This window comes from Paramisgurnus dabryanus, chromosome 13 (genome assembly GCF_030506205.2).
Source record: "Paramisgurnus dabryanus chromosome 13, PD_genome_1.1, whole genome shotgun sequence".
Lineage (NCBI taxonomy): Eukaryota > Metazoa > Chordata > Actinopteri > Cypriniformes > Cobitidae > Paramisgurnus > Paramisgurnus dabryanus.
Window position 1 is genome coordinate 5,431,166 of NC_133349.1, and position 23,388 is coordinate 5,454,553.

At 37.1% G+C, this 23,388-nt stretch overlaps 1 protein-coding gene across 4 annotated transcripts in view; it reads right to left on the reverse strand.

Moving 5' to 3' along the window:
• Positions 1–23,364, reverse strand: part of otud7b (OTU deubiquitinase 7B) — a 52,820-nt gene extending 29,456 nt beyond the window's left edge. For all 4 annotated transcript variants that reach the window (XM_065298832.2, XM_065298829.2, XM_065298831.2 and 1 more), the window contains exon 1: positions 23,136–23,364. The gene's annotated coding sequence lies outside the window, so the exon portion shown is untranslated. The remainder of the gene's footprint in view (positions 1–23,135) is intronic.
• Positions 23,365–23,388: the final 24 nt, after the last annotated feature.

A 23,388-nucleotide genomic window follows, 5' to 3' on the forward strand; every position in this document is an offset into this window, starting at 1 on the left:
AACCAAAATTTTCAACATGAAAAATAAAGTGGCAGTGCCACTTTAAAAGAGGCATTATTCACCTTAAACAATAAAATAGGCATATATTAATATTTTAAACATTAGTTTATGATTAGTACATGCATTAACTCAGCATTAGTTCAGACTGAAGTAAAAATAAGTTCATTGTGATTCATGAACCCTTATATAAAATGTAATGGTTATATTATTACTGTTAATATTATTACTATTAGTAGTACTGCATTCTCATTTAACTTTAACATTTAACTTTTCTTAAGTTCCGGGTAAAAAACAAGTTCAGTTAGTATGATCTTCTAATATTTTATAAACGGCGTTTACGCCGCTGTTACTGTAAATAATGTCAGGAATACCTTACAAGACGAGCTTCTGTAATATCTGCGCACATATTCGAAAAAAAGACGTTCATTGGGAACTCCGCACTGCCAGCTGGCTTTCAGTGCACGCGGGCACATGCCTATCAGTTCTCAATGTGACATTTACTTATTATTTCATAACTTCTTAATATAAAAACATGTCCTGCTCTTTATTTACTGTTTCAACATACTGCCCAGAAGCGATGCAATGGCAGCTCGTATTAAACGAAGATGTAAACACAGCTGTATTAAGCACAATATGTATTGATTCTATTGTTTATAGAGTAAGTATAAAAACTTACTGTAATAGTTCAAATTCTTACGCTGACGTCTCGTCATTTTGAGGTCGGAGAGCCCCAGGTTTTCTTTTAAGATGATCATACACAGGTGTTGCGCTGCGGTGGTATGCCATTTCAGCTTTACACAGTATGTGTTTTATTTGGTCTCTGCTTAAAGTATTCCCACACTTTTGATCGCGTTCTGTCTGTTTGGTATAACACTTGTATCACCCGGTCGGAGCTGAAGCCGCCTTCATTTCAAAATGTAAACAGTGCGACGCATCGACGCATTTCCGGCAAATCGACGTAATTACGTAATCGACGTAATCGACTACGTCGACGCGTCGTTCCAGCCCTAGTATATTTTCTTATTATTGTATTATACTGAATCTTTTAATTTCTCAAATGTCATGACACAAGGAATGTGAGTATTATTACAGTGTCCTTGTGTTGAATTTGATTTGTGGGGACCAGTGTCAACTCACACCACCCAACCAAGTGGTATAGTCTTCATTTTATAGCTATTCTTGGACAAATTACAGCAACAGTAGACAAAATTACTTGACTCATGACCAATAACAATTCTCTTCCACCATAGTTCTGTAACAAGCACGGCCCCACTCCGGGAACAACAAATCCAGGGTTTCCCCTGGCAAGTGCAACATTGTATTGTCAATCAAGTGAACTTATCTGTTAAATACAATCATTCCGGCATGAGCTGAAGGCAGCCAAAATATCAAAAGTAGACAGATGGGGTAAATCCATAAAACTACACAAATCATGTGTGTTATTTGGCTACAGCACATGAAAAACTAATAAACAACACAGTATCCCAAATAAAATGATAAAAATGAAAAAAAAAAAACACTACAAGAGATACACAAAGGCAATACATTACACATAATGCTTCTCTCAGTAGACCAGCTAAGTTGTGGTAAAATAGCTAGTGACATAAGGTTAGTCAAAGCTTTATGTGTTGTATATTGTAAAATTCAGAATACCATACTACCCATACTATTTTATTAGTATATAGTATGTATACTTTGAACATCACATCACTACAACTTATTGTATAATACTGTATTCCATAATGCAATGCCCTGTGAATGAAGACACTGAACACTTTTCAAATGATAACTCACTGGCAATGTCTGCGACAAAAATGTCTGAAATGTTAATTATGTAAAATCCCAATATTTTACTTCCTATTTTTTAATAACATACTACCTAGCATATACTGCACAGTATTTCATAAGCAGACCCTAGTATTGTACTGAAAACATAAACACTGAAACATTGCTGTGGATCATGCTTTACAGGTTTGTTAACAGACAACACCTAAAGACAATGATATTCTTGTGTCTGTCGCCAATGTTTCATCACCCCTCCCTGATGTAATGGTACTTCCTGTCAGTGCTGGCGTTGCGTCCTTTAAAGCTCTGAATCAAACGTTTTAACAAAATCCTCATGAGTCATGACTACTTACCCCCCCCCACCTATTCACCCAACAAAAAGGCAGACAGTTCGCTGTGCCGCAATGGGTATAAAGGACCTTTTCAATGAGGGAGTGCTTTTTCTTTCACTTTGATTTTATTTGGCACCTATAGCAGAACGAATAGAGAAACACTTGGCAAAGCAACAAAAACAGGAGAAGTTGAGCCTGAAATGAAATTAAATAACTTTTTATCAATCTGATAATCTATATGGCATTGATAATCTAATGGATAATCTATATGGCAGTCCCGCTGTAGTAGATCATTTTATTACTTATCAACTCATCTTTAAGCATCATAATAGCATATGTAAAAAAAGTTTTCCTGCGACAGTAATATATTAATGCTTTAAAATAGCTTAATCCACATTTTTGCCAATCTCAGAGCACCTTGGACTACAGATTGACCGATATGGGTTTTTTCTTGGCCGATATTAAGAAAGCTGTATGCCGACTGGCCAATATGATGCTGATATAACACAAATGTTACAGTAAATAAGAGACAAACAGAAAATTGGTGAAACTAAAAATAAAACATTAGTTATGCTCAACATTTATAAATATACCCCATTAAAGTACTTAAAACATATTTACAAGACATTATTAATGTGGAAACTGACATCTTATGGTACTGTTTGAATAAGTGTCTTAAACTAGTGTGTTGTTGTGTGTGACACAAGTTAACATAACGTCATGTTAAAGTGAATAATGATTGTTAATTTTACTGTCTGTCAGACTGTTAAAAAAGTGAATAATGATTGTTAATTTTACTGTCTGTCAGACTGTAAAAAAGTGAATAATGATTGTAAATATTACTGTCTGTCAGACTGAAAAAAAGTGAATAATTGGTCATTTTACTGTCTATCAGACTGAAAAAAGTGAAAAATGATTGTTAATTTTACTGTCTGTCAGACTGAAAAAAAGTGAATAATGATTGTTAATTTTACTGTGTCAGACTGTAAAAAAGTGAATAATGATTGTAAATTTTACTGTCTGTCAGACTGAAAAAAAGTGAATAATGATTGTTAATTTTACTGTCTGTCAGACTGTTAAAAAAGTGAATAATGATTGTTAATTTTACTGTCTGTCAGACTGTTAAAAAAGTGAATAATGATTGTTAATTTTACTGTCTGTCAGACTGTAAAAAAGTGAATGATTGTAAATTTTACTGTCTGTCAGACTGAAAAAAGTGAATAATGATTGGTCATTTAACGGTCTGTCAGACTGTAGAAAAAGTGAAAAATGATTGTTAATTTTACACTCTGTCAGACTGTAAAAAAGTGAATAATGATTGTAAATTTTACTGCCTGTCAGACTGAAAAGAAAGTGAATAATGATTGTTAATTTTACTGTCTGTCAGACTGTTAAAAAAGTGAATAATGATTGTTAATTTTACTGTCTGTCAGACTGTAAAAAAGTGAATGATTGTAAATTTTACTGTCTGTCAGACTGAAAAAAAGTGAATAATGATTGGTCATTTAAGTGTCTGTCAGACTGTAAAAAAGTGAATAATGATTGTAAATTTTACTGTCTGTCAGACTGAAAAAAGTGAATAATAATTTGTCATTTTACTGTCTGTCAGACTGTAGAAAAAGTGAAAAATGATTGTTAATTTTACTGTCGGTCAGACTGTATAAAAAGTGAAAAATGATTGTTAATTTTACTGCCGGTCAGACTGTAAAAAAAGTTAATAAAGATTGGTAATTTTATGTTAGACTGGCTTTACATTGAGTGACACTGGGTGTCTTTTTATTACAAACATCAAATTCAAGTAATAGAGAAATATAATGGCAGATTGAAAAGATTTATCGGCCAATGCTGAAAAAAAAATCAAAATATCGGCCGATATATCGGGCTCTGCAGTATATTCTCCCATCACTACCTCGTACCGTAGATATTTTTGTTAATAAATGCCACATTCTCTGGTTTTAAACAATGCATATGTGAACTGCGTGTTTGCAGGACTCATTTTACAACACAGATTTTAGACATAAACAATACAAAATGGCCAAATACCTGCCAGACTAATCCATGAAGATTAGTGACTTAGGACCATTAATACTATTCCTATCAGAGTTCAAAAAGAAATAAAGTGTAAAAATAAAACCCGGAATAACTCAAGACAGTAGCTTATACTTCACTTTAATCCCATCTATAGTGAGTCAACCATTTTTTATGCTCTGGCAAACAAATTCAACAGCAGGTTCAAAGGTCCAAAACACTGCGAAATCTCTCAACAAATACAACAGCAGGAAGCAAAATGATCAAAGCTTGTATAAAATCAAAGTCATATAAATAAATGACTCTTAAGAGGATATGATTACACTTAATCCATCTTTACACTCCTTAATTTGGAAAATGCTTGAACCACAAATAATTTTTTAATCCAGTCATTGTTAATCGATATCTAATCGACAGCCTTCATGAAAGCACATCTATTTCAAGCCTTGAGTTTACCTTTAATCGCCACACCTGAAAACCAGTAAAAGAGGTCAAAGATGATGTACGATCTCAGGTTACTGTGGGAAAAATACTGTGCTGTACTGAGAGCACGTAGGAAACAAATGACAACTGCATGTTTACATACATAGTCTGCTTGTAAGCGAATCAGATGATCTCTATTTGCCCCACATATAGCAACATTATGGCAATCTGGTTTTGCCGGAGACACCTAGGTGATGTAAACAGGCAGCACCCAACACCGCCCAGAAGATTTTTCTGCAGTGGCTAGTTGGCCTTTTGTCTGTTACATAACGTGTGTTGCTGCCAACACGTGGGTGCTTTAAGATAGCAGGATCATTGAAACAGAGACAAGCAGAGGTCAATGTGGTGTGGTTGTGTTTGCTTTGTGTACTGGACTGACTCTAGCCTTCTAACCTACATGACTGATGACTGATGCAACTACATGCAGGTTAAATTAACTAAAAGTAAGGACAAAGAAATTGCAAACTGTAAAAAGAAACCAGAAAAGCTGACCAGGGCAAATGTTATCCAGATGAATAATATAGATAAGAGTCTGCAGTAACACTATGTTTTACTTTGCAGTGTTTCCCACAGATCTGAAACATACTTGTGGTGGTAGCCGATGATAAAGGCAATCATTACCCACTATCACCCACAAAAATGGTTTACTATATGATGTAAAAAACAACTAGTAATATGTGACCATAACATTTATATTAATTCTCAAAACGGCCGCAAGATGGCGGCGTTTATTGGACAATCCGACAGTGTTTCCCGCAGCACATTTCAGTTAGGGCGGCCCGCCTAAGCTTGGAAACCCTACCGCCTTAACTAGGTCATCCAAAAATAAAAATAATTTCGCTGCCGTCAAGTGCATCTTGGAGAATAGCGCATACGCAAATGCGCAAAATGAACTGCGCCGAAATGAGAAAGACGTGGTCCGGACCGTTATATCTGGAGGATAACTAGCCAGTTGAGAAAACATCTCAAAGAATAGGGCGAAAAGAGATAAAGACAGGGTCCGTCATGTCTGGAGGATAGCTAGTTGATAAAATGCATGTCCGTGAGAATTGTAAGTGGACTTATGTTTTGGGTTTATTTAAGCCGGTTATTGTATTAGTCTATAGTTCTTGCAAATTTAAAGTAAGTTAGCTGGTGATTTTGTTGTTTGAGCAACCTGCTAACTAGGTTTCACGTGCCTGTTGATTAGATATAATTGTTGACCGCACTGCTTACGTTATTCATGTGCAATATTTACATGCTACAGTAGTTACACTCCTTTAAAGGGACTGTAAGTAGGATTTTAAGTGTTTTATTAATCAAAATCAATGTCTTTATTCATAAATATGTCCTCGTTGGTGTCAAATGACCTCTGCCAATGATCTGACTTTTCTTTGTAAGCTGAGAATTTCTTCTCTTTACTTACATTGAACGGGTAAGTCCAAGGAGGCTTCCATGTCATTCCGCCGTATTGATAAACTATAATAGCAGAGAGGGACAAAAAGCACTAGCCTATCAACGCGTTTTCATTAAGAACACGTGAACCAGCTGCGGAAATGGAGATCAGTGATTACATAACGGCTACCGTAGTTGCAACACGCATTTGGAAAGGCGAGGCGCTAGAGAGCACTGTTCGTTTGAATGCAAAATACAATTTCACCACTAGATGGGGGTAAATCCTACTTATTGTCCCTTTAAGATAATTTAATTAATAGGGGGAAATAATCAGTGTTTACAATTTTTGCGCCATCTATCATCGTTTCCCAGACGTTGTACAACATCTGCTTTAGATTCAATTCATCACGTAGCTATTCCCATTAGAGGTATCTGTTAAAAATATTTATTCATTAATAAACTAGCATGTGTTCATTTTCTGTCATAGTTTCTTCAAAATTACGTTTTATTTGAGTATTTTAAATACAAATATTTTAATTTTCATCATGACGCATACACCCCGCCCGATTGATTGCCACACCCTCAGCCCCAGAAACGTGCTGATTTGTACTAGATAAAACCAACACACCAGTACATATGCATAGATTATTTTACCTGATATAAAGTGTGCACTGTAAACACAAGCATTATGTATGTTCGTCTCCGTCCAGTCTGTACGTCGTATTGCATTCAACCACAATTGTCTTCTTGATTTCTGTAAAGGAATGTATGCCGGGATCCAGTAAAACTTTAGTTTTAAACCAAAAGTGTTGTTCCTTCTATTCTGGCAGCCAAAAACACAACAAAACGACATTTTAAAGTAAAAACATCAAACTTTTAGTGCACCTGCTATGAGTTCCTACTTATGTTTTGCCTCCAGCTAGAGCAGTTACCTCACAGTGCATGAAAGACCGCCTGCGACGAATGAGAAACGTGAAATGATTCACACATAACAAAAGAACGAGTCATTTCTGTAATTTCATTATAAGCACCAGTGAATCTCCCAAATTTGTATATTAAAAAAACTATTTAAACATAATATACACACACACACACACCGTATAATATATCGCCACTGTGAGATAATTTCATAATGTGAATTTTTTGGTCATACCGCCCCCACCCCTAGTCTGAATAACATCTTTTTTATATTCTCCCAGCAGGAACAGGGTTTCTCTTCAGGTGGTGACTGCCCATGCGGAGATAATGAACTCACTAGAGAACAACACCAGCTAAATGATCGAGATAAAAAACTAACCAGCCATCTGCTGCTTATAATCCAAATCAGTAGCAGCAGACTAAACATAAAAAATCTCAATACAAAGGCAAAGCTGACATGAATGCTCCCATGGCTTTAATAATCATTCCTGCATTAATAAGTCCAACTGGTATCAACCCTCATAGCAGGTTTACAGAGAAGGCTGCTTGTCATTAACAAGCGTGGCTGAACACTTGACTCATGCTTGACACTTAAATTGTCGTGTTGCGCTTGGTTAGGACATTGTAAAGGGGTGATATGTAATTTTTGTGTCTTGATAGAAGCTTCAAAAATCACAGCCAATGAGAACATATATTTAAAGGTGAATTTCTGCCCTAGTATTCAATATTCAATGCGTCTACCATTTTTCAGACAAACTGTGACTGCGGTGCAGTTTGATGTTTCTAATGGCACAGACGTTTCACACTTCACCTAATACTAGGGATGCACAGAAATAAAAAATTTTGGATGAAGCCAAATAAGATAAAACACTCAGCCGAATACCAAACAACCAATTTCTGAATTTCCTTTTTACTATATTTATTTAATATTATTATTTTACAATAAATTTTTTTGGACATTCCAGCAGACATTCCAGGGCCTTTTAACATCTGGTCACTTTTCTGATCAGATAGCAGATTTGTTAATGGGTCACTTCACTTTAAAAAAAGCTTGTTTTCCAGCTCCCCTAGAGTTTAACATTTGATTTTTACCGTTTTGGAATCCATGGAGCTGATCTCTGGGTCTGGCGGTACCACTTTCAACATAAAATCTGATTAGACCATTAGCATTGCGCTCAAAAATGACCAAATAATTACGATATTTTTCCTACGCAAAACTTATTCGGTCTTTTCATGTCTTTGGACAAACACCGAAAATATTTTGGTAACTTTGGTTGCCGAACATTTGGTGCATTCCTACCCAATACAGTTATAAAAAAGTGAGATTTTGGAGCACAGATACCACTCAGATATTTTTTTCCTGTTTTAGGACAAAAAAATAATCAAACTAACAAAATTGCTTTCAACACAATAATGCATGTTGACAATGGAGAAATCAAGATTTTGCATGAAAAAGCCTAATGTGCCTTAACACATTTTCTGAACAATCCTGTTTGTTGCTCCTCCTATTGCAAACATGCAGTAAAACAAGACATAGAGTTGTGCACACACTAAACTTGGACATGAGCTAACACTGCCCGAAAATGAGTTTTCTTTCACACCCTGGACCTGACAAAGGATACAGTAATTGCACAACATCACTTCATGAGTCTACTGCTCATTAATTATGACCCTGCCTGTGAAAACCCAGATAAAGTCATTTTTTGTGATCACAGTTTTCTATTTAAAAACCTACATAATGTAAAGAATATACTTAAAAAAATAAAACCTTGACATATCTTTATACTGAATAATCAAAATCAAACTTTCATACTCCTAGGCCCAGTTTCACAAACAAGGCTTAGCTAAACCCAGGACTAGGCCTTAGTTAAATTAAGATGTTTAAGCAACTTTTATAAACACGCCATAAAAATATGTTACTGATGTGTATAAGACAAATCAATGGCCTTGGCATTTTTTTAAATCTGTGCAAGTTATTTTCAGTTAAGACAGCTAAAACATGTATTTTAGTCGAAGTCTAGCCTTAAGACTAAAATAGATGTTTGAACAGCCTTAATTTTTTAAAACATCTTGCAATGACATACCTCAACATATATCAGTGCCATTGTTTTGTCTCAAGATGCACACCAGTAATGTTTTTTGTAAGCTATGTTTGTGGAAAACTACTTATATGTCTAGTCCTAGATCAACCTAAACCCTGTACGGGAAACTGCCCCTGAAAGTGTAAGCAATGAGTGTGCTAACGAATATATTTTAGTATTGATGATGAAAAGCAGGTTAAATTCTGCTTTAATGAAACAGCATTTAGAGCAAACAATAAATAAAGAAGTTATAATCCTAGAAAACTTAACTGCTGGAAGTTGCTATAGTTCTTCAGGAAAATAGGACATTTATTATTTAATGTCACTGCTAGTGTTCATATGTGCAGCACACAGGAGATAAACCTAATTTGCTGTCTATCGGTACCAAAAAGCCATGGCTCTACAGGGACGGACATGCGAAGACAAGACATTATCTGAGACCTGAAACTAATGGACAGGGATGGGTGGCTCTCGGGACAAGAAAATAATTCAGAGAAAAGCATGACTTCAGGGAATGCACATCAGATATCTGCTCTTCAGCATCCTGTCCAGCCATTAAAAATTCACTACCGCACAGCACCAGATCAATTGTTAGAGCCACTGTTATTTTGCCCATTTGCAGTTAAACAAATTTGCTAAATAGTCCAGAGGCATAAACCTAAGACAACTAATCGATGTGTTCAATTGGTTTCATCATTTCTGCTGCAAAGTAGGACAAAAGAAAAGGTCAATTCACAGGACCTGACCTGTTGACCTGCAACCCATCTCTCTAGTATTAACAGGAAATATCTGGAGAACCAAAACCATGCTGTCATTTGATGTTAAACCCCTTAAAAAGTAATACAAGTTCAAATATCATGTTTAAGACACAATCTTTGCCTTGAAACAAAGAAATAGGTTTGTTAACAAAACCCACCAAATAAGAATTTATTAGGGATGCACCGAATATTCGGCCACCGAACATTTTCGGACGAAAATGGCCCAAAAGAGCATTTTCGGCTTTTAGCCGAAAGACTTTTATCACCGAAACAATACGGCCGAAATGTTGTGATGACGCAAACAGAAACCGCGACCTGCACATGCTTGTCTGAAGCAACATGTATGCGGCGTGGATGTATTTAACCACAAAAAGGCGCTAAAGTACGCACAGAGGCACCTGCGGTTGTGTCCGATCCAGACGTGATCATCACAGTGAGTACGCCCTTCAAAGATCAGAACTCTTGATGTGTAAACTTTAGAGAGAGTCGCGCAAATGTGTCTCATACTGTATAGTCCATTAACATACATGTGCCGAATAAAGCAATGAAAAACAACGTAACGTTTTTATGCTGCGCTGTTTGGGATTCGCCTTCGTTCTCTGTGTGCGCACACGCGTTTAAGTGCCCTCAATAGTGCACACACGAGTGAGACGCAAACAAGCGAATGTAAAATCTTTCTGTTATTGACAGGGCACATATAAATAAAATTATCTCCAAAGTATTCTTTTAATAAACCAATCTCTGCTTATTTAAAGAGACAGTAACCTCAATTAACCTACTAAAGTCTGACAAAGAGACAAATAGCTCTAAAAATAATAATATATTTAATTTATACAATAAAGACAGTGTTATGACTCATTTAACTCGATTTCTGTACCTAATGCTAATGTTAGCCCTTATTAATGTGCAGCTTTGTTCTTTTTTATAAAGGTTTGTAATTTCTTTATTTGTTATTAGATTTTCCCCACCCCCTTTTTGCTGATCTGAAAAATAATCCGATCCGTGCCTCAAAAACTGTAATGTGATCTGACCTGTGAGTTTTGTGATCTGTCACACACCCCTAGTAAAGTTAGTACACAGTGATAGCCATAAATGCTTTTGTACTAATAATTGGCATAATAGTTTATTTCAGTGTTTCGGTTTTTCGGCCTTGGTTTCCTCATTTTCGGTTTTCGGTTTCAGCCAAGAATTTTCATTTCGGTGCATCCCTAGAATTTATTGATTTTAGTTAGTTGGCCAGTAAACGCAACATAATAATGGTGAATAATTAAATGCCATTCTGACTTTTCTGATGTACGTATGAGCAATTCAAATCAAAGAAATACAAATTTTCTATGAAAATAAGAACAGAAACTAGAGATGCACCGATGTATCGGCCAATCATCAGTATAGGAAAACACAAAGAAATATCATTAGTTTAATGTTCAATTTTAATGGTTATTATATGTATAAATAACATTCAGAAAATTTAATCTTCAGAATTTATTTGATGCAAGTTAATATAACCGCCAAACTATCAGTATCGGCAGATATCAATCTGAATAATGGGCTATGGGTAAAAATATTTCATATCGGTGCATCTCTACCAGAAACATAAACTTCTGTATTTCTTTCACTTAGGTAAAAGATGTTAGAACAAGTCATGACAGTGTAATTAAGATGCCTATAAAGTTTTTCCCTCTCAAACTTATGCAGCCATTGGCAATTCTGTCAAAAATGTGTTGATTAAATTAATGTAATACCAACAGAGAAATCGGTTAAAATGTCTGACGAGAGAGAGATGACATGTTAATGTAAACGTATAATATAATATGTAAACCTCTTAAAATGCACTGTGGGACCAGATCAAGTTCTTATCAGCTTCTGCTTGACCTCTAAAAATAGCCAGATATAATCATAGTCCAAAAAAACATAGCACAAAGTCTGCAAAACAGATAGCTGTAAGAGGGGAAACAGGAGAGAAAGAAATGTGGCAAACCCCTACGCTATGAATATCACAGAACACAATGGCTTTCACTGATAAGATGTAGAAGACATTTACAACGGGACTTGCCTGCAGCCAAAACTGCTACAATATTATAACAAACACTGAAACTTTCACATGATTTGCACCAGGACTTTGACACACCTCTAACACAAACACTGCCAAAACTTTGCATTTTGTTCCAATAGTCGATCTCTGGGTATAACGCAGCAGTTTATTTCTCATAGTTCAATGCACTGAGGAATGTTGACACCAATCACATGAAAGGCCCTTAATACCCTTTTCCAGGTAGTTTTGTTTACACCTTTATACTTTACCCAAAAAATCTAAAGTCTTTTTTTCAGTTAAAGCTGGATGCTACCAGAAAATGTTTAAATGTCTGTGTTGGTGCAACTGCTGACAGACAAACGAGCAAACGCTGCTTTGTAGTCCTGTCCACTCCTCTGTTCACCTGAAACAGATGTTAATACCAGATACCAGTCCTTGCAGCCTGAACTCCAAGAACATAAGTAAATAAATGACCTGAGTAAGTGGATAATCGTCATTTGGAAATGCAGTGTCACTGAGTTTAAGACTGTGACTGTGGTTTAAAAAAATTTGCAGAACATAATGTGCTAATATTACTTTGGTTAAATCAAGTGCTAACCATGTGAAACAACGAGACGTTACCTCTGTGTCATTCATCGTTGTTTTGGGAGTGAGTCTTGGTCCGTACACACTTAGAATGATCACTTAGGTCAGTGTTTCCCAATCCTAGTCCCCCTACCTTCTCCCTGAAAGTTTTAGATGTCTCTTTATTTAAAACACCTGATTCAATGACTGAAGTCGAGGACCAGGATTGGGATACACTGACTTAGTGGATTATACTCCTGCATTAATCCTAAAATTTTTCAATATGCACCAGGACTGGGTAAAAATATACTGATTCTCCGATTTGAATCGTTCTTCAATTTATAAAAACAATATTGATTTGGAAATCCCTGAATCAATTCTTAATGTGTGTGCTTTAACTTTAGGCAGGGCTCGTGAAGGATAGCCCAACGGCCCGGGGCAAACGTGAACGATGCTCGGGACAGTAACGAACCCGAAAGGGCCAGTACTAGACTGTAACAAAAGTATTTTATCTGCAAAAAAAAAAGTTTTATATTAGGGATGGGCACGAGTACTCAATTGCTCGAGAACTAGGGATGGGTACCGAAACCCGGTATTAAACTGGCCCAGGGGCTAAATTATGAAAGACCGTAGTATCAGTAAGATCTGACGCTATCGGTTCTGCTTTCGGTCCTGGAGAAAAAAATAAAAATAAATGTACTATGTATTCTTGCTTAATAATGTTTTCGTGCACATTTTATCTCACCAAACATTTCTAATTTGCGATTAAGACGTTTGTCTGTGAGATCTGCGAGATCTCTCATGCGCGCCGCGGAGGCTGGCTGTCTGTCAAACACAACCACAACAACGAGCGCGGCGCACGCACACGCATAACAGCACGAAAACTACCGCTTAATACAAAGAGTGACGATGGCGGATAGAGCAAAACATTCAAAAGTGTGGTTATACTTCACTAGAGTTGATGCAGACAACGCTCGTTGTCATACAGGTAAGTGCAACAAGATGTTTGCATGTAAGGGCGGAAACACAAGCAATCTGTCAAAGCATCTTTCAAAAGTGTATTACGTGCAGAAAGAAGCTGTGTCCCAATTCAAGGGCTGCGACCTTCTAAGCATACAACCTTAAAAGGGGAGCACTCTGTCTTTCAAGGTGGCAGCCTCAGAAGTCCGCGAAGAGAACTGAAATGAGACAGTCTAACCCTCGGAGGACCTATTATTTGCGTCACCTGTTGGACGCGCCCACCGCGCCTGTCAGCAGGACACAGTGGAGACGTTTCTGACTTATTTAAATAAATATGGAATCAGAAAAATATTCATTTATTTGAGAAAATATGACACGTTGATGTAGATTAAACTATTCAACAGTATATAAAATTAATCAACCTTAGAAATACGCAACATAAACAGAATAATATTAACACAAGTCACAGCCTCAAGTCGCGCTGCTGTGACGCAATCGGTCTTAAAATACGTCCTTAGAAGGTCGCAGCCTGCAAAATTCAACCATCATCTCTGGTGGTTGCCGCATCAACGTCAGGCATGTATGCTAAAATCATGTTGAATCAACATTGTTCACGTCATTTAAAATAAATGTACAATCTCCCTAATTGGTTTGCTTACCTCACGTTGAAATTCTGTTGATTTCTTTTGGGAGAAATGCTGAACGTTATGCATTCAACATATTTTCTACTTCTTTTTAAAATCCCAAATAAAGAAAAATCAGCATGTAAACATTTATTTAGACTAAATATCCTATTTAGAGTATTTTTTCTGCAGCTTTCACGCTGGTGCATTAATAAATATATGTATAAAATTTAGAAATGATATCCAGAAATTAATTTGTAATAATGAAATGCAGACACATAATTAACTTAATCATGTGAACATAGGTTTGTGATCAAATGTTAACATTGGCCAAAGTACCGATAAGAATACCGTTAAAGCACCGGACCGTTAAGCAGTACCGGTAAGAGTAGTAATACCGTTAAAACCTTAACGATACCCATCCCTATCGAGAACTCAAACGTGGCATCGATGATCCCACATCAATAACATTAATAAAGAATAACACTAGTGGTGTTTTCATTGACCCTGGCAAATAACCTGTCATAGTTTTTACAGTGCAGTGGATCTATGCCAACCTAAACCACACATACTGTGTGTACATGATTTGGGTTTCCCCTATACCATCATACATTCACAAACAGGCATCAGAAAACTAGTCATCTGAACAGATGGTCTAAAGTGCACAATCGTGTGAGACAGCTTCTGTCATCTGGAAAATGTGCAGTGCTCACTGTGCCATGAGGTAAGAGGTTGGTACTCTAACTTGAAAGATGACTTCAAGTGACATTCTTTTATTTATTCCAAGGTTATGTAATTCAGATTTGTGTGACAGGGTGTGGTTGTTCTTAAAGGCTTATGTGACATTTCTCTAAACTTTATCTAGTGCTACTTCTTCTCTACATCAAACAAAAATAAGTCTACCGTGATAAATGATAAACATCAGTGCCAAATCAAGTTAAGCTTAACTGCCTCATTCTTTAAATAAATTGCTTCAAACAAACCAATCGACAGTGATAATAATAAATATTCTTTATAATTTATTAAATAAAAAATATAAACATTTAAGAGGAATGTTTGGCCCTTTCAAGAACATTAAATTAACTACAATGTTGTAAAAACTAGAGCCCGACCTATATTTGCTTATCCAAGGTTTAGGTAAAAAATGAAAGCAGATATCTCAACTGTGCTGCTGCACGTATGCAACTTCATTCCACGTGACTTCTACATATATACGGCTGAGAAAATATTAGGGCCAGAGGCTACAAATCTATTCTCCATCTCCTGCCGAAATAAAGTAAAAATCTGCAGTATGGAAATGGGAATACTAGTTGGGTGTCCAAAAATGGCAAACGATTGATTATTACTCAAATTCCGAATCTTCATCTTAAGGGCTCATTAAAGTTGTGCGTAGATCCTACGGCGTAACCGCGACGGCGCAGGTCACGCGTCTGTTTTCATTTATAAACTGCTGGTAGGCAGTATCCACGCGTTTTACCACCATAGCAGCGCGACCGTCAATGAACCAGCAGCTTGGCAAGTTTAACCCACAAAGGAAGGAGAAACAGCCACTTGTTGTGTATTGTTTAAGATGACCAGCAGTGATGAAAGTAAATAAACAGCAACTAATGTTGCAGTTTTAGTTAAATCAGTAGGGCTGGGCAAAAAAAAATCGATTTTTCGATTAATCATTTTTTAAAACGTGGTCGATTAAAAATCGATTCTCAAAGAGCAGAATCGATTTTTTTTTTCATATTTATTTCCGCAAACATTGAACGGAGGAATGGAAGCATTTTAGATTTCGCAAGCATGACGTGTTGTGGCTTTTAATTTCTTTTTATTAATTACCCACTTTAAACTGCTGTTCACTGTTCTTTTTTATTAATATAGTATGTGTATTAAATCTATATTCATTGAGTTGAATCGAGAATCGAGTATAAAAACCTACCTGAGAACCGGAATCGAAAATTTAATCGAGAATCGGAATCGAATCGATTTGATAGCTTGTGAATCGAAATCGAATCGATTTGGAACATCTGAATCGATACCCAGCCCTATAAATCAGTCCATCTTGTTCTCACCATCGCAAACGGAAATACCTATGAATCAGGGCTTAACGCAAATAATTTTTATACTGGCCCGGTCGAGCCAGTGGTTCAGGTTTTCACTTGCCCTGCCAAAATTTCCCCTGGACCCAATAAAAAAATGTGTCACAAATTTAAAAATAATAATTCAAGAGTCAAATATAATTGTATACACATACAACAGATATGTTTCAACAAAAAAAGACTCCCAACTCTTCTGCTTTACCTGTAAACTGACAGCAAATTGTGCAAAATATTGCATAATTTCGTCATGTTTTACACAAGGAAATGTCTGCTTCCAAAATGTTAAATAATATACACTGATGAAAATATATTTTAGTGACTGAGGGTGAAGCACTGGCCCGATCGGGCAAGTGACAATACTTTTTTACTGGCCCGAACGTCTCTCACGCTTGCCCCGGGCCACCGGGCAGTCCATTATGTTGAGCCCTGTATGATGCCGTTTTTTTACCTGACGGGAGGAGTTCTAGTGGACCAGTCACAGCGCGTGCGGTCCACGTAGAACTGACGCGCTGTTAAAAAGTTGTCGAGGTGCACGTCAGGCTACGGATAACCTACGGCGTAGCTACAGCGTAGACCTTACGCACGACTATAAATTGGACTTTATACAGGCTCAAACACAGGGTCTGTTTACACACACACACAGCTACTGAACTGAACTGCTCTGAGTAACAGCCAATCAGAGCAGTGCTCAACATTATTATTCATGACCCCTTCAAATAAGGTAATTATACACAAGTTCATTCAAAAGTCAAATCCTTAATGAAGCCACAGATATCAGAGAATTGTTTCAATGCATTCTTTGGCACCTTTAAGTATGCACACTGGCAGGCAGCACAACACAAATTCTCTTCAGCCTCAGGCAGCCACGCGCATGTGAATCCTCACGTGCCACACATTCGGCAGGCATCTTTACATCAATCTCGTGATGTCATGTTAGGCAAACGACTGCAAAGCTTCTCTCGGATAGGATTACGGCAGCTCTGGATCAAGGCTGTTGTTCGGGGCATGAGAAATGAGACATGTGATCAACACACTTTCACACCAGGCACCGGGCCCAGTGACAGTCACAGTCTTGATGGCTTGGGTAAACTAACTGTTCTCTGGCCACTCTTTAAGCCTGTGGCTTATGCTACTGGAATTTGCTTAGCACAGTAAACTAGTGTGACTATGAAGAATAGCGGTTTCATATAGATGCTTTATGAAGCTGATGCATAGGTCTGGGACAGCGAGGTATGCTGCTCGCGGGACTCTTCAAAGTAATGAATCAAACAGTTGGCACAAGCTGCTGTCACATGGCCCTTTAGGGAAATAAGGAGAACAGTTAGCTTCTAGCAGCTCTGTGGCGCTAAAGAAACAGTGGATTTGCTTTGATAGAGTAACGTTTCACTAAGTGATTTAATCAAGGTGCAATTCCCAATTACCAAGTGATTCCCTAAAGGGCCATGATCCAGCAACCAGGTTCCAAACAGCTTCAAATCATCTGGTCATGCCCAGGTTTACGTCTGGGAATGGCTTGCTCAAAGACAACCAGGTGTAATTAAAACAGAAAAACGTCTGAACCTGAGGGTCTTGTATTAATTTAATATTCTGCATTTCTTAGGGCAAATTTCTGCTATGGGAGGGTTTTGGCACTTATACTGTAAGTGATATGGAGTTTCTGCCCCAGCTGCTCTCATTTACCAGCTGTTTTCAGGCCAACTGGTGAGGGAACACCACTTAACATTTCATAACTAACAAGTAGCACCACCAGGTTCTTATGTGCCACTTACATCTTCCAAGCAGCTAAACCAGCAAATAGTATAAACAAATAGGGGTGCACCGATAAATGCCGATATACACTAATAATACGTGGGCAATAACTATTCTGAATCGCACAGCCCTCTGGCGCTCTGGATGTAGCGGCATTTCACCGTAATTCATTAAAAAGCATAGCGATCATCGGCCAATATATCGGTGCACTCCTATAAACAAACATGGATTGAAAGACTGGAAACAGAAACACTGGAAAGTGTGAAGCATATGGAGGTATTGGTAGATAAAGGTAGGCCTGTATCTGAAACAGTATTAGTATAAATTGGAGACTTGTATGCACATTTAACTAACAAGGGGGGGATCTGTGTCTTGTCCTAGGGTAACCTAAAATAGTAAGGGTGAAGAGATTTTTGCTGGTCTACTACTTCCGCACCCCATGTATTTCCACAGGAAAGAGGTATGAGCCTAAGACATCAAACTATCGATTGGAGGGCAATTAGAAAGCAATAGTCTCGCGAGAGTATGATGTCAATACGCCGAATAGTGCCAGATGAAGTCGAACACATCTACGGTTTCTATCCGCTTGTTAAGTCTGACGTCATGCACCGCTTTCGGTTCCAAATGCTCACAGATGCCATAGGGAAATTTTTTTAAAAATCATGTTAACATACACTCGTATCATAATGAAAAACTACCAAAAACACCTGATGCTAATTTTTATCTCCATAACCATAACAAAATCCAAGATGACAAGCCATGAACTCTCACGGACGTGTATTTTTACGAATTGTTAATATATTGCTGTCGGTGATTACATGAGCCGGAAGACTGCATTGTGCACTGAGTTTATAAAATTTTTTGCTTAAATGTGTAATATAATTAAATAGTATTCATAAACGTCTGTTTAAATAATATCCTCTATTGAAATTAGTAGAGCCTTCAACGTAACCGTATTCCTTACGTTATGACTTAGCAAGCGTATAACAGTGACACCGGGGATAACCCAGATCGCCTGGTTTCAAACTTCTCCAGATTCAAACATTGTTGAAAATATGTGGGATCATTTAAGTTAATGTTAAAATTTTTTTTTATCTGTGCTTGTAGTTTTTTTTTTACATTTAAGAGGAAAATCTTACATACTGTCCCATTAATCAGCTCAACACTTCCTATTCCATAAAATTATTTAAAAGGGATTTTTTTTTTTTATAAAAAACCCCAAAGCGGTGTCGCCGCTGTATGTCTATAAATACATCAGAATGAGTAGTTCGCTTTACTTTATTTGCAAACTGTGTTAAAATTAAAAATTAAGGAAGCCTCTTTAAAATGCTTATTTTACTCTTGCTTTGTTTTAAGGAAAATAAAAAAGGGATTTTATTTAGTTAACCCTGCACTTACTTAAATATTTACATTTAAATAACATGTGTGTCTAAAGATTGAAAAAGTGTGGGAAACCCTGATGTATAAGTTTCAAACAGCTCTTTTCAACCACACAGTATCATTATTATCTTTCACATAAATTTTTTTAAATACAATACAGTGTTTCCGCTATATACATTCAACCGTGGCGGCCCGCCACGCCTAAAACATCCCCGCCACACCTGCGGTTGTGGATAGAAGGGATACAGCAAACGAAATCTCGCCGGATGAGCACTGTTTAATCCTAATCCTTCACCCAAACCCAACTCTAAACACAACATTTCACAGGATTGTATGATGTTTGTGTATCTCATGTAGCCAGAGCCGCTGTTTTCATCCTAAAAATCCTACCTCCAAATCTAATCCTAAACTTTTTGGCATTTTCTGTATCCCTTCTAGACAAAACCCGCGGCGGAAGCTCGCAAAATAAATAAAGCTATAACGAAATGTCCGCCCAGCAAGAAAGAAAAAAAATCCTTTCTGGATTCGCGTTGTTCACTCATTTATAAATAAATCTCCTAAAATATCATAATTTCCCCCATGGGTTTAGTTTCATGCACAAATAGATTTAAATCAACGGATGATGATTAGGCTACGTCTCTGTTTTGAGAAATAATAAGAAAATAAATAAGTCTACACGAAATATGTTATAATTATCAGATTGACAAAACGAATAAAAAAAGTATTTGAGTTTCTGTTCTTTTTTTGTGATGCGCTGTTAAACCAAAGCAGCAGAAAACACGTCATGTTTTTAATGATTTTAAATAAGCACAGGGTTTTCTCCTTATTGTGAGTTTACATAAATAAAAATACACAATTTTCAGATTCGAATTTTATTTTACTTTTATCTGTCTGGCAATAAATTAAGCGTAATTTAAGTTGCAAGGTCATCACGCGTATGCTGTTCACAGGCGCATATACACGGACGCAGCGCGGGGCTGCAAGAAATGACATGATTTAACTTTCGATTTAACATATTACGAGTTTTTTGGACATTCATTTGTAATCACTGTACTCATATTATCAACTTATCTGGCCATTAGTTATTCAGAATATAGGCTATAAACGCAGCGCACTGCTGACCACTCAGCTGTCAGTCAATCTTCTGTGCTTTAGAACGACACTCACAAAGTTTCACATTAAATGATAAGATGTTTGTCCAAAAACAAAAGGCTAAATACTAAATACAACTCATATAGGACTGCAAGACATTAGTCGAATCTGTTTGGAAGGAAACTTATTCCCGTGGAAGAGAAGGACGTTGGTAATAAAAACTGGAGGCAGACGGTGAGACTGTTTCATCTGTTTTCAGACGAAACAGCAGGGTCGGGGTACCCGCGGGTGAAACTCCTAATATTTGATGTAACGGGTGTAATAATATTAATGTGTTATATGCGTTGTAGATCCAGGTCGGGACTCAATATGCGAGCGTGAACTGCGGGTCTAACATCCAAGAACAGAATTCGACTCGATTCCGACAGGTAACAGTTTTTAAATGTCCCCGTGCTTATTTGTGTTTAAGATCTGTCTGCGAAGAGCATAAAGGTTTCTATAACTGCGCGATTTGCGGTGTGACCGGGTCGGGCTCTTTATGTCAAACAGCCCGGGTGTGGAATAAATTGCTGCTGATGTCGGGTGTTCTGTCAATCACAGCGGTGCGGATTATCAAACAGGACTGTGCGTGACTTTGCAACAGCTCTGTAACGCTAAACCCGAGCACGAACTTGCACATTAAAACTACAATGAAAGATCCGTATGAAGCTATAAAACTTACGTATTTAAGAAAATACAGTTCAGATCAAACATAGAAAAGCAATATGCTATAAATATAAGGAAAAGTAAATGACAGCATGAAAATGATAAAAAACACATGTTAGTTTACTGTAGCCTATTTTCTACATTAAAAAAAAATTATGTACATTTATAATCATCATGGGCGCCCCCTGCCGCCACAGCTGGAAAAAATCCTAGAGGAAACACTGCAATATCTTTAACATTTTAGAAATATATATAAAAATAACATTTCAAAAGAAATTGCAGCAATTTCTATTTTGTCTCTAGTAATTTCGTTATTTTGTTTAGTTGGCCTTCAGAATCATGAGAGAAAAAAGATTGTGATTCAAATTTTTTCCAGAACCGTGCAGCCCTAAGTAACAGTTCCTTAATTTTCTGCTATTTCAGGTGTGTTGTATATAGAGTATGACTCAGAGAAAAATCCCAAAGATCATCTAACTTTCAATCCATTTACTGTAAAGCCTACACCAAACAACAAACAAGACTTTTCTGGGTGATACACAAGGCTTTTGCAATACTGGGTGGCTCCTGACTCTACACAATGGGGTAAGCCAGGTAAAAACAAACAATACCCTGGGACATCTCTAAACCATTCAGTCAGCATCAATGTAGGCCTTAAGCTGAGAGCAACTTTGATACAACTAGTATTAACAGTCTGAATACGCGCTGTCGAACATTACAATCTAGATTAACAGAACTAAAGATGTTACTAAATGCAAAACACTAAATCATACCGAGACCAATTTGTCAGAGACACTTTATAGCTACTAAAACTTTAAAGGCTTACTATCATTTTCAATGTCCACATGGGAGAAAAACAAGTTACAGTAGCTCAAAAACATAAGACTTTGTTTTCATGTCCTACTTTCGTGTTTTAGGGGTGGCTGCCTTCACTAAACAACAATGTCACAAAAGAGCTTGTAAATACAGAGCTGAATAATTCAGGACTGAATGTAACCGTACCCAGACATTGTAGTGATCCAAGCCATGGCAGCAAGTGCCCATAGCTTTCATTTTAAGCGGGTTTAGTAATGACACAGGCTGATGCCTCCAAAAGCTCTGTCAAATTCCCAGTCACCAGCATTTAAAGGAATAATGAAGAACAAAAAGCAGGACAGGTTTGAACAATGCCAAGATTATACCTATATTTAGTTTGTTGCAAACAGTGACACAGAAATGTAGGTCAATGGAAAATACTATAGCTGAATTAAAAGACAAAATTATGGGAGTAATACGTAATTATACATCATTTGAACTGTCTTTGAGTGGATACCACAACATGATTAAACTTATATGAAATCATTTCAGCTAAACTCGTATTTAAAGCAAATCATAACACTAATCCAAAATATGTAAACACTAATATCAAAGACCATTTCTGTTTGAATTCAATGTACTATGCAAGTATATAACGTTTAGCTCAACACCAACTTATTACAGTACACTACAAGCAGCACTCTAAATAATACAGCATATATCTACATATAAAAAACACATTCTACACAACATATTTAGTATGTAGACGAGCACAAACCCCAATTAATTTGTGATGCACCTTCACAATTGGTCTAAAATGAGTGGCAACATCTACTGACAGATATAATATTGTATAACTGATTGACGTTTATCAATTAATAATTACATTTAGCTTTAAATGTACATGATAATGTATCCTACTGTCGGACTGTTAATGCTTGACCACTTAACGTTAGTTAGCTGCTCGGCTAGCGGACACTCAGTGTCTCAAAAGTTAGTGCTGCTCAATATAGCATTAGCTAGCGAACTAATAATCAAGTTTAGTTATACACAAATAGTAAGTTTAACTGGGCTTTACATTAACTTTTAAAGTTTGCACAACTGCTAGTTTGTCCAGTTTGAGCAGTTAAAGGACAGTCAGTCAACCATTCGCTTACCGTCCATCAGAGTCCAGCTTCAAAGACAACCTAACTTTCCCTCCTAGTCCCTTCTAGTTTTCCACAAAAAAAGCACATTTTCTGTCAAACTACAGATATGACACGAATAACGGACAGTTCTCTTTCAAAACACAAACTGGGTGTCTGAGGTAACTCGACCCCGGTTCCGTTACAAAACGCTCGAGAGGCTTTTCTCGGGCTCGCGCAGCTAAAGCTAATGCAGTTACGCGCTTACCTCGAGCGGCCTCGCGGAATTTCTCTCTCATTTCTCACTTGCGCTCTTTCTGCTCGCTGAAAATCGTCCCGGCGTTGTCCTCCTCTGGGGTAATTTGTTGTTCAGGTATAATTGAAAAAATACGTCTCACTTCTTGTCTTGGAAAGACTTGACGATTAACTACATTCCTACTCCCACAACAACAACAATGTCAACCGAGGCGCTACAAATCCGCCCATCTAAGGAAACTCTACTGGCCGTTCGGACCAATCAG